Source organism: Mobula birostris, chromosome 9, assembly GCF_030028105.1.
Source record: "Mobula birostris isolate sMobBir1 chromosome 9, sMobBir1.hap1, whole genome shotgun sequence".
Lineage (NCBI taxonomy): Eukaryota > Metazoa > Chordata > Chondrichthyes > Myliobatiformes > Myliobatidae > Mobula > Mobula birostris.
The window spans coordinates 45768979-45782268 of NC_092378.1; the positions used below are offsets into that span (position 1 = coordinate 45768979).

At 43.4% G+C, this 13290-nt stretch overlaps 1 protein-coding gene across 13 annotated transcripts in view; it reads right to left on the bottom strand.

Annotated features, from left to right (window-relative positions):
- nrcama (neuronal cell adhesion molecule a) overlaps positions 1-13290 on the bottom strand; it is a 421555-nt gene that overhangs the window by 199769 nt on the left and 208496 nt on the right. Inside the window, exon 1 of one of the 13 annotated variants that reach the window (XM_072267968.1) lies at positions 7850-7868. The exons of 11 other annotated variants lie outside the window; for them this stretch is intronic. The gene's annotated coding sequence lies outside the window, so the exon portion shown is untranslated. Of the gene's footprint in view, positions 1-1412; positions 1432-7849; positions 7869-13290 lie in introns of those variants that run through there. One more of the 13 variants, XM_072267969.1, reaches the window with a different exon arrangement.

Here is a 13290-nt window from a genome sequence, read left to right on the forward strand (position 1 = left end):
TGAGTCAATAATTCAACAGAACGGAACATCTACAGGATGACAATTGGGATGTAGGGGCATTACGGAAGGGCAAAATTTGGGATCAGTTCTTAGTCATGTCTTTTCGCAGGATTGGGTGGAAGTGACACTGCCCCTGTACACCATTCCTGCGTTCAACTGGATCAGCTCTATCCCAAGCCACATATTTTCTTTATCCTCTAATTACCTTAACTTATAAAACACCTATCAGCAAAGAGAGAAAGAGAGTTGATGGTTTACATTAATAGAACATCAGAAATAGGAGCAGGAGTAGGCCATGTGACTCATCGAGCCTGGTCCACCATTCAATAAGATCATGGCTGATCTTAATTCCCCTACTATGCAAAAATCTATCCAACCTTGTCTTAAATATTTTACTGAGGTAGCCTCCACTGCTTCATGGGGAAGAGGATTCCACAGCTTCACCAATCTCTGGGAACAGCAGTTCCTCCTTATCGCCATCATAAATCTACTCCCCCAAATCTTGAGGATATGTCCCCTAGTTCTAGTCTTACCTACCAGTGGAAACAACTTTCCTGCCTCTATCTTACCTATCCCTTTCATAATTTTATATGTTTCTATAAGATCTCTTCTCATTCTTCTGAATTCCAGTGAGTACAGTCCCAGGCGATTCAATCTCTTCTCATAGTCTAACCCCCTCATCTCTGGAACTAACCTGGTGAACCTCCTCTGCACTGCCTCCAAAGCCAGTATATCCTTCCTCAAGAAAGACCATCAATCAAAAGGTTAGTTCTGTTTCTCCTTCCTCAGTTACTGCCCAACTAGCTGAGCATTTCCAGCATTTACAGTTTTTTATTTCAGATTTCCAAGTTTCACACTATTTAAATTTGGTTGGAGATTTCCAGCTGGCCACCATCCCCCTCCGCCAGCAGCTTTCTGGGGGGGGGGGGGGGACAGTTCCAGATTTCCACCATTCTGTGAATTAAATGAAGCCTCCTGATTTCACTTTTGAACTGCCTTACTCAGAGAAGGAGCAGATGTACTCTGTCCACTGGTCTCCAAGCCACACTGGTCGCGTACCTAGTAGTGGCATCTCATTAAGCTGCGTAATTCTCTTAGGGGCAGCAGGCTCTTTGGACTCAGCCCATCCCATCACAGCCACAGCTCCCCCACCACCGAGGATATCGGCAACAGAACAGAAGTCTCAGGAGGGCGGCATCCATCACAAGGAGCCTCAAAACATCAACCATGGTCTCTTCCTCACCGACATCAGGTTCTTGACTATCTCTGACTATATTTTTCCTCCGCTCTTAGTTGTGTCAAGCATGCCTTTGTTTATTTTGGAGTGTAGGGTTTGTACAAATTGTGGTAATTTAAGTTTATGAAAACTTATCACAAACAAGAGAAAATCTGGAAATCCAATCAACACGCACAAAATGTTGGAGGAACTCAGCAGTCCAGGCAGCATCTATGGAAAAGAGTACAGTCGTTGTTTCGGGCCGAGACGCTTAAGCAGGGCTGGAAAAAAAAGATGAGGAGTCAGATTTAGAAGTTGGGGGGAGGGGAGGGAGAAACACAAGGTGATAGGTGAAACCGGTGGGGGGGAGGGGTGAAGTAGAGATGGAGGAACTCAGCAGGTCGGGCAGCATCCGTGGAAACGATCAGTCAACGTTCCGGCCAGAAACGTTGACTGATCGTTTCCACAGATGCTGCCCGACCAGTTGAGTTCCTCCAGCGTGTTGTGAGTGTTGCTTTGACCCCAGTATCTGCAGATTATTTTGTGTTTAAGTAAAGAGATGGGAAGTCAATTGGTGAGGGAAATACAGGGCTGGAGAAGGGGGAATCTAATAGGAGAGGACAGAAAGGCCATGGAAGAAAGAAAAGGAGGAGGAGCACCAGAGGGAGGCGATGGGCAGGCAAGGCGATAAGGTGAGAGAGAAAAGAGGGGATTTGGAATGTTGAGGGAGGGGGGGCTTTACCAGAAGTTCGAGAAATCGATGTTCATGCCATCAGGTTGGAGGCTACCCAGACGGAATATAAAGTATTGCTCCTACAACCCAAATGTGTGGCCTCATTGTGAGACCATGGATTGACAGGTCGGTTCATGTTGTTATGAAAACTTAAGCTTGTCATGTTTATAATGCACTATGATGCTGCTGCAAAAAGCAAATTTTGGTGACATTTATACCCTGGGTGTGTATGCCAATGACAATGTATTTGAACTTGAACTAAGTCCACATTGACCACTGCACTTACACAGATCCTGTGTCAATTGTGTTTTTTTATTAAATCTATATTCATCTGATCTCCCCCCAGCTTCTACCACTCACCTGCACACTAGGGGTAATTTGCAGTGACTATTTAACCCACCAACCTGCATATCTTTGGGATGTGGGAGGTAACCAGAGTACCCAGGGAAACCCACCTAGCCACAGGGAGAACGTGTAATCTCTGCACAGGCAGTACCCCAGGTCAGGATTAAACCTGAGTCTCTAGTGCTGGGGTTTGCATACAGGGGGAGCAGAAGCCATCTTTTGGCTGAGGGAGTGAAGCTTGCTTGGATTTTCTCCCTCCTCTAGGGTCACCTTCCAAAAAAAAATCTGTTGGAGGAACTCAAGGCTTCGACCCGAAACGTTAACAATTTCTTTCCTCCAGCAGATGCTGCTTGACCTTTTGAGCTTTTCAAGCAGATTATTTGTTGCTCCAGATTCCAGCATCTGCAGTATATTACGTCTTCACTTTCCAAAACGTTCTACTGGAATTTTCATTACACTGGCAGAGTTTGATTAATTCTGGGAAGGTCCAAGGAAATTTCCAAGGACCGCTAAACAAGCCTGTGAATTCTGACAATCTGCCAAGTGGCATTATTGGAATGTTGCCACCCTTGTTAATCACTGGCAGAGCCCTCAAGATAATTTCTACTTGGAACCAATGAGCAATGACTTAGGCTTGTATTGTCCTCCTCCCCCACCCTCTGTTGGTGAATTGTGAGAATCAAGGATGATGGGGAACAGACAGGAGAAGAGAGTTGAGCCCAAGACCAAATCAGTAGAACAGACTTGAGGGGCTGAGTGGCCTTCTTAGAGTTGCTGAGGCTTCATACTGCTGTGGCTTGGTATTGAGAAATTGGACCAAGCCCACATTTCCCCACTTGAAGTGCCAGCAGTAGAAATTCTTCCTCCATACCTCTCCCATCTCACTATTTTGCACCCCATCCCAAACTGCCAGCCCCTAACCCTGACAAATCTTTCTTGTAAAAGCGACCATGTCTTATCACACTCTTCCGGCTGGCTTACTAATGCACAAAGCAAAGGTTTTAATGGAAGCCTTAAAGATTTGCCTTTCAAATAACATCCATCATGAACAGCAGTGGCAGCAATTGAATTAGGCACATTATTGATGACTCACATGAGAGCAGGCAAATGTTATTTGGATAAGTCACTGGAAGCTCTAATTGATCCTGAGCCAAGGGTCACCACTAATTGAACTATTTTAGTGAATTTCCTCTTCTCCCAAAAGTAATCACAAATATTATTGAGCATTATACACATGCACCCCTTCCCAACTAAGTGCTATCCTCTGAAAGATTAAAATCCTGAGGGAACCTTAGGTTTACCTATCCGTTATCATGATCCATTTCTGTCACAATACATACATTACTCTTCTAAATATGAGTGGCATCTTGCTTACTGTGGCTCAGTGGACTCTGATAATTGTTTTGAAACTCACTCTGTCGATGTCTTTCCTTTTTAACTATTCTCAAAATGTGGGCATCACTAGTCAAACTAGCATTTAGAGTCATACAGAACAAAAACGGGCCCTTCACCCACTGTGTCTGCACTGACTCTCAGACACCCATTTGCACTGATCCTGAATTAATCCACTTTTTTTACTCTTCCTTCCCAGAATCTGCCACTCACCTATACACCAGGGGCTATTAATCTACTGACCCCATGGCTCTGGGATGTCCAGTGGGGGGGGGGGGTTAAATGGAGCACATCAGGGAAACCCACACAGTCACAAGGGGAACATGCAAATTCCACCCACAGACAGCAACTGGCATCAGGACTGAGACTGTGAGGCAGCAGCTCTACCAGCCACTGTGCTGCTGGTCCTGCCAATGACACTGATCACCTTATGGTGACCGGTCATCTGTGGCATATTGATATCTATTTTACAGTACAAAAATAGGCCATTCAGCCCATATGGCCTATACTGGTATTTAAGCTCCAAGCAATCACCTATCCACCTCTGTATATCCATACCCTCAGCATCTCACTGTCACCCTTTCTCCTGATCTGGGAAGCTTATAACATATAATGCTACTATAGATATTGTCTACATTATATTTCTAATGACATAGATACTGTATTCGTTAGATAAAAAAGCATCTGCTAACCAGATTAATCTCTTACATGTGTTACCTTCAGTACCTCAAAACTCTATCACATGCCATGTCATTCAAATTATTTGAAAAAATAAATCATTTATGGAAATTACTCACTAGCAATGGCCTCTGCAGCTTCTTTTCTGATGTCCTGCACTCACCCAATTTGTCGAGCAGGGGCATCCTCCAAGACCGAGCACTTGGATATTTGGACTACACTTTTAGGTAGAGTTACGTGAGCACACGGGGCTTCAGCTGAATCAGGACTACACCTGTAAAGCTGGCACCTGTATCTCTTAAAGGGACCTTTTTCTGAGTTGGTTCCAGGCTTCACACTGAGAACTCATGTAAGACCCCTTTGTGCAATTAACTTGTCTTGCTCTCCCTTTGACACCCCACACATGGTAGCAACCCCCACTGAACACTTGACCCTCAGACATGTAGCTTGCCCCCCCAAAACCTCCCAAGCACCCCACCCACCTTCCCCATCAAGCATCTCCTGACCTGCCCGAGGCAGACCCTACAGCCACACACTGTCTTTGCCAACCACCTCACAACCCATAGAACAAGGGGAAGTAAGTCATCCTTGACTCAGACGGCCTGCCCAAGAAAAAGATCTTGCAATCACCATCCCAATGCCCAGCATTTCCCAGGATCCTTTTCTCCAGCTTGTTTTGCAGGCTCACTTCAAGGATGGGTGGTTAACCCACAACTCTGCTCTTTCAACAATCATGACTGCGTGGCTCGGCACAGCTCAAATGCCATCTATAAATTCGCCGATAACATCAGCAAGAACAAGGAATTGATTGTGGACTTCAGAAAAGGAAGTCATTCAGGGGTCAGCAGTGGAAAGGTGAGCAGCTAAGGGTTTCTAATCATCAAAATCTCGGTGGGTCTATCCTGGGTCCTACATATTGATGCAGTCATGAAGAATCAGTGACAATACTTCATTGGGAGTTTGAGGAGATTGGCTCTGTCACCAAAGACTACAGCAAATTTCTACGGATGGACTGTGGAGAACATTCTGAGTAGTTTTATCACCGCCTTGTAAGGTGGCTCTAATATACAAGATCGGAAAAAGGGGCAGAGCGTTGTAGACTCAGCCAGCTCCATCACGGGCACTGGGCCCCTCCTCCCTCCTCCACCCACACACCCCCAATCTTCAAAAAGCGATTCCTCAAGAAAGCTGCATTCATCATGTCAGTGATAATAAACTTGATTCACATCAGAGAAAATGAAAAGAAACGCATTTTCCAGCAACATCTTCACTAGCTATGCCAAAGTGCAGCTTCATATTTGGTAAAACTCAAATTTGCCCCATTGTTCTGACCTCTGGAGGTGCAGTTCGTTTTGTATGTAGTTTCCTTTGAATGAACATCATTTCCTGTACACAAGTTGTTTCGTCAATCATTTTCTGCACATTTTAATTGGATTTCAACCTGAAACTAATGATGGAAATGCATCCCCATCTCCATCCCCTCCTTATGTTCTCTTGAAAAAGCAATATCTGAGAGTCTTGGGTTTGTTAATATTGGTACACATTTAGTAGATATATTTTGAAGGAAATGTTATGTTTATCATTTATCGCTATTAAGATATCATTGTGCCACAAGTTACTCCTGTTTACACAGAATAGGATGGAGTGTTGCATGCATGTATTACTTTCGTTAATACTGATTGCGAGAATAATCAGTATTAGTATACCCAGGTGTCCAATGATTCTATATTGAATTTAATATGCATTTTACTTCAGTAGTTTCACAAGTAAGATCTCATTAAAAACCCTGAAGGAAGCTTCCACCTTGGGTGATTTTTGAGAAAGTATTTAACTCACTGCATACCTTTATATATCTGCACTGCGAGGGCAGTACAGTGAAAAGATAACTCATCTTCAAAGGCATCGTCATGGACTGGAGAAATGTGTGAACGCCGTACACAATAATGTCAGCTTCTGACCCAAGCAACAGCGATCACCAAGGCCTCGAAGTGAGGTTGGAATTTGGTGCATTGATTGCATCGCTGCGACGCTTGTACGAATCACGATTAATATAGACACAGTATGAGTTCGCACCAAAGCTGAACTCAGCAAGAATGAGAGCAGCTTATCCTAAACGCAAAGTTGAGATTCAGATAGAGAAAACTCATATGGACACGGAGAGGGTGTGTAGAGGCTACATTAAGTGTGCTCACGGAAGAGTGTGAAGTCAAGGCAAAGGTATATGAAACAGTATCTGTTTTAGACAGTGGCGAGTCTACAACCAGAACCAGTCATACTTTGCCATTGTAACAGCCAATGCAGCTTATTAAAGAATATGTCCAAACAAGTTTAGGCTGTAAAACAGATAGAGCACTAGCTCCACAAGACGATACTGTCCACACTATAGAGCCAACATGCCTTTCACATAGACCACTTATTGACAGTCAAGGTCTACAGCAGCAAAGACCCACAACATCCCCTTCTGCAGTTTCATCACAGCAAAAACCACAATCAAAAGTTGCTACCAATACCAACCCCATTTACAGAGACACAGACAAACTGAACTTCCATCTATCCCAAGTCACACATTTGGCAAACCAGTCTCCACAATGCCTTCATGCTGGAGCTGCAGGTACATTAGATTTGGCTTAGTATCTGGTTTGTCAGGACTAGTCACAGCAGAACTAGAAGTGTTCAACAACCAGCTTGCCAGTTGTCTGTCCTGGAAGTCAAGCTTTCACAATGCTGTGGAAGGACTAAGTCTCAAGCTTAGCAAAGAGCTAGACCTTCTCTGTAGGTGGCTTGATTAAGGAGTCATGACAATGTGCAAGCAGGGTTAGGACTGTGCACATTAATAATCCAGCCATGGGTTTACAACTGCTGTGGAAATTAGAGAAACTACCAAGCAATGTGCAAGAACAGTAGATACCTGAAGGGTTCAAGTATACAATGAAGCATCATGCCCACTTTCTGCCATTTTCAATTTTTGTGGAATTCGTCTGTCAGATGTCTGCAGAAATGCAAAGTGACCCTAGTTTTATGCTCTGAAATTCAGATTACACGTCATTCAAAGAGAGATAACCAGCAAAAGCATGGAAAACCAAATCCCCTATTGCAGTCAATAAAGCCGAAGTCAAAAACTCTATCATGAAACCCAATAGACGATGCCCAGTCCATAAGACACCTCAGCTCTTAAGAAAATGTAGAGGATTCAGACAGAAACTCCTTGCAGACTGATGATGCTTTCTAAAGAAGCACTCAATATGTCAACCAGGACTGCACACAATACTTCAAATATGGCTAAACCAAACTTTTATACAGCTGCATTGGGAAAGAGTCAGCCTGAACTGGGATAGCACCCCACTGACTCTCACCTACCAGTCATGGCAGAAGATGATATGGGAGTGGGGAAGGGCAGAAACTCACATATTCACACAAATGACACTAAAAACCCCCTGCTTACCCTGTGAAGTTCAGAGGCTGTCTGTTAGGACATCTGTACTTACCAGCCAGCAAGTAACATTCAACTGCCAAAGCACCTGGATGCTTACATGCCAGGTGATCTTAACCATAATGAAACTGTCCAAGTATAATTTGTAAATCTCTGTTTTTTTTTCCAAGTCTCAAAGCATTCAGACCCATTCAGCTGTAAACACAGGCTGAAAATTATCTAAATTCCTTTTAGAGCCTTTTAAATTGGTTCTTTTATTCTTGTTCAATAGAGCCTCACCTTTCAGCATTCAGCATGTACAAAGACAAACAATCCAGCTGTGCGGGAATTGAACTGAACAGAACAGGGAGGTTATGCAATTTTCAAATAGGAACACTATGAAATCTTCGCAAGACAATGCCAAGTACACACAGTTGCAGAAGGAGTAGGGCAGCAAGGACATGGGAACACTGTCACCTCCCCATCCCCTCTCAGTCACTTAACTTAAATTGCTGTTCATTACTCGGAGCCTCTCTAACTACTTGTGCAGTGAGAGCGCGTTCGGCAGCAGTTCAAGGTGCCGTGCCTGTCCCAATGAGTGCTCACCCTCTGGACTGCTCACCATTCACTGGCTGACCTGTTGAGTGTTTCCAGCATTTCCTGATTTTATTTCAGATTTCCAGCATCTGCCGTTTTAAAAATTTCCATTCACTTTTCAAGAAGATTGCTCATCATCTGTAAGCATTGTGTCCCCAGGGTATTTTTAATCCCTAATGTAGAGTGTAAAGATTAATAAATAAGAGAGACAAGGAGCTTAAAGAAACCCAGTCTCATTTATTCAAGATTTCTTCACAGACAACCTTTGAACTTCCAACAAACACATACTGCTGCAGCCCAGAGTACAGATAGCCATGTGACATAATCCTTTCAAGGATGACAGGCTTAAAGCAATAATTATTGTTCACAGCCTGTATAATTCATATTCACCATCAGTGCACCCGAGAATAAGGGGTGAACGTTAAGTCTATACATACAAAATGCTGGAGGAGCTCAGCCAGTTAGGTCAAATGGCTCCACTGAGAGTTGGGAAAGTGACATCTGACACTAGCATTTTGTGTATGTTGCTCCACATTTCCAGTATTTCCTCAATCTCTTGTGTCTCCATTGGGGCTAACCAGCCACAGAGATTTTGTCCTTTAAAAAGACCACAATTGTTCAACATGGATTGCGCCCAGTTGAAGGTACCTGAACCATTTTCTAATTAAAGTTGAATGACTGTGATTTTCAGGAGAGAAAGAGAGGAAACTGGGCAAAGGAGAAATAGATTTTACTCTTGATGGATCAAAGAAATGTAAAGAAAGACAAAATGAGAATTTTTTTTAAAGTGTTCTACAACCTGTAGACCCCAGAACAGTGCAAAATGCTTCACAGCTAACAGAGTAAGTTCGAAGTTGAGTCAGTGAATGAAAGTATTCACATACATTCAGCTCAATGGAAGAAAGTTCCAAACCCACTGAGATACGCTTCAGCTCTGGAGCACTCCAAGTCACAGGCAGCAGCGTCACTATGCTGGGATTATCCAGCTACTACACTGGTGAAGGGGTGTATGGGGTGTCCAGGGAGGGATAGCACCTCTGGTGGGGGGGCCTGCCGTGCCCTTTTTCAGGGCAGCTCGTCCACCTCTGGTCCCCACCTGGCGCTCAGCTCTCACCTGTGGCTCCAAGTAGCTGTAACACGCGCAGTGGCCGCACCCCAGTAAACCGTCTCAGCAGACGGGCCAAACCAGGTGAGGGTAGCCGATGGGCCTTCGACCCTCGGTGAGGCAGGGGATCTGCCTGTCCCAGTGTGTGAAGTCTGGCCCTGGCGGATTGAGCAGAAGAGACCAATTAATGGTCCAACGGTCAAGAAGGCAGACCCAGCAGGTGTTGCAGAGCACAAAGAGCACGACAAGGCACTTAGACGTCTTGGTCATCCACTGCAAGAGGTGGTGATCTCTTTAAACTCACCGGGCAGAAGGCAAAGGCAAACCACTGCTGTAACTTGCCACATATATGATTTCCCAACATGTCAGAGCGGCGAGGAGGGAAATCGTCCGCCAACTGGAAATTCCAGATGCGACCTAATAACGATGACACTGGTGAAATCAAACTCTTCAATCCTTATAAAAGTTGCTGGTGCGTTCACCAGCAACTTTCATATGTGTTGCTTGTATTTCCAGCATCTGCAGAATTCCTGTTGTTTGCATCTTCAATCCTTTACCAGATCAGAACAAACCTGGAATAGATCGGAGACTGAATACAGTGGACTGGTTGACATTCTAAGTGACTTCTAAACATCTTAATAGGTTTTAGACAATTTATGTCACCAATACAGGCTTTTCACATCTCTGAATGTCAGGGTTACTTAAAGCTATTAAAGAGTTTCATGCTTTGACAGGAGGAAAAGCTCTGCAACTCTTGCCACCGTTAGAGCCTGTCAGGGGTGCTCTGAGGCAGAGCCTCATGATTACAGAACCAAAGCCAACATCACCTGATTCCTCGGTCGAGGAAGGTCCTCCATGTCCAGCCTACCTAATTGTGGGAGTACTGGGACCATGGGAGGTGACTCCATATAGTGGCAAGGTCCAGGAATATCCATCCTATTGTTGAAACATCACCAACATCAATTTGTACACAGCAAGATTTCACTGACATCATTGTGATAGCAACTAGATAATCTGGTTGAGAGAAGAACGCTGGCCAAGAGGTTAGAGAAAAAGCCCTCAAAGAGTGCTGGTGGTCCTCATATTTTCCCTAGACAGAATGGACAAAACTCAAAAACTTTAAATAAAAACAGCAAATGCTGAAAATATTCAGCAAGTCAGGTTGTACCACCTGGAGAGAGAAACAGCTTGTTTTTCACAAGACATGTCAAAGATTTTTCAACAGTGCTGGGAGAAGTCAGAAATTAAACATTTTGTAGGTGTATTGGATGACTGGAGGTATCCAGGGGATTGAATGTCTGTGCTACTGTGGAGACCAAAAGATACTAAATGACACAAGTTGTCAGCTGGGGAGTTATAAATAGGAAACGAACTGGGACAATAAAAAGGAAAAAAGAGACAGCTGGATTTTAAAATACAAAGTACTGCAAGTGCTGAAAATTGGACATAAGAGAAATGCTTTACATACTCAATGGGTCAGGCTTCATTTGTGGAGAAAAAATGAGTTAGTATTGCAGGTTTTTTTTTTGTTTTTGTTCTATATTATTGTGTATTGCACTGTACTGCTGCTGCTTAGTTAACAAATTTCACAACACTTGCCGGTGATAATAAACCTGAATCTGAGGTTGATAACTTGTCATCAGAACTGACTAGTTCTGGCACAAACAGGAGAATATAGTTATCAGACATTGTTAATTTCAACAGAGTCCCAATTGCCATAATGCATCTTGTCAGAAGATGAGGTATACATTAAGCTTCTGACGGGCTTTGTTGGAACTCTGTATAGAAGCCAAAGACAGAGGGAATGAGGTGAATATGCTGGAGAATTAATGTTAGAAGCAACTAGAAGCTTAGGGAACCCCTTGGTAACTGAATGGAGATGTTCTGCAAAGCATTTATCTAAGGTGTGTTTGGCTTCACCAACACAAGGGATACTACATCATTACACCATACGCAATGCACTAAGTTAGACAGGTCGTCCCGCACTTCATGAGCTCCTTATTATACATATGCCAGCATTGTAATGGTCAAGGGTCGCAATAGTTGACCATGTTTAAAGTTACTCTTAAAGAATGAACAAGCCATCATTGTGAAAATGTTTCGGCTTCAGTGATTGTGATCAGCCAACATCATAGTTCCATTATATTTGATAACCATTTCTATAACAATGCAATTCATTTTTAATCCTTTCTAAATGAAAAGCAGAGAGGCAAATTCAATTTCCTGTGGCTGACTGTTAAATAAAACATCATCTCACCATCATCGGCTGGCACTTTGAGTGGTAACCAGATGTACCGATTAACATGTGGAAGCATGTTCAATAGTAAAGATTTCTATTTAGACAAATTAATTAGGAAAAGGGGACTGGGCTTACAATGAAATCGCTCTAATTTGTCAATCCCTTCCACCCACTGGCTCAGATTGCTAGGAAATGTCTCTCTCATCTCAAAGAACATTATATGCTGTAGATTCTGGAAACCTGAGAATAAGATCAGGCTGCACACAAAAGGTCAAAACTTTAAAATTAACTTTGTTTTCTCTCCACAGAAGTTGCCCAGCCTACTGATTATTTCCAGCATTGTCTGCTTTAGTATCGTACATTGCTTATCTTGTCCCAGCAGGGACCACTGTGTTGCTCATAGACAGTCAACAGTTCATAGCATGACCTGTTCTTATATAGTTCCAGCTCCCGGCAGGACCAGCACAGTGTAAATGGTTGAAGCTCATCCACTAATTTCTCTTTGAAGGAGGGTACAGATGAGAAACGTGAGTTGGAGAGGAGGTAGACATTTAAATTCATGCTTAATTGTCATTCAACCATACATGAATACAACCAAACTAAACAGCGTTACTCTGGGTCCAAGGTGCAAAATATAGTACCGACGGTCACACATATAGCACCTATAAGATACTGTATCAGTAAAATACAGTCACACAAAAAAATAGGCCCTGAGTCCATGAATGTTGCAGTAGTCTACAGTTGAACACAATACAGCTTGTCTTCTGCTGAGCAAACACTGGGGGGCAGCACTGACTCCAGCTTGGATGCAGTGCCACACTGCCTCCAGTGGAACGCACCAACTCCAACACCTCTCTCCAGGGCAGCTGTACGGCTTGAGGCCTAGTCCTCTACTACTGAGGCCAGGCAGCTCCTGCCGTTCACCCCTGTTGTCTGCCGATAAATCAGTGAATAGGACTTGCAGCATTCCACATTAACAATATCCAACAGAGTCTTGCAATCACGAGAAAAGCAATATACCACCTACCTAATCACAAAAGGACAGGCTATCCTCCATAAAAAGTTTGTTAACAGTAGGGACTGCTGATAAGAACTGTTCATTTCAGCACCTCCTAGATTTATCCACTTCCCCCATTTCATTTTTCCCCACCGAGTCTAAAGCAGTTAAGTTCACACTGGGACATTTTTCACAGGTACTAAAAGCACTGTTAGTTCACTCAAGTGCACATTTTCCAGGCTTGCCCCTGGGCACTAAGTGCCAACAGTTGTACACTCTTACAAAATACCAATGAATGTGCCTCAAGGTTTTCTTCACAACTTTATAGAATTACCCAATGCAAAAGTTGCAGCATTTAAATTTCATTGTTATGTTGTGCTTTACACTAAAAAGTTACTTTTCTCTAAGAAGATCTACTTCTAACTGAAGTATGAGCTCTGAATTAATAAGCACAGTATTATTGATTATTTGACTTTTCCAACACTGCTCTGATGCTTGTACACACCGATCTATTCATCTTGTCCCCTGCCTTTACCATTTGCTTCAGCACGGATGCTTCACACTGAACTGCAGGACTGA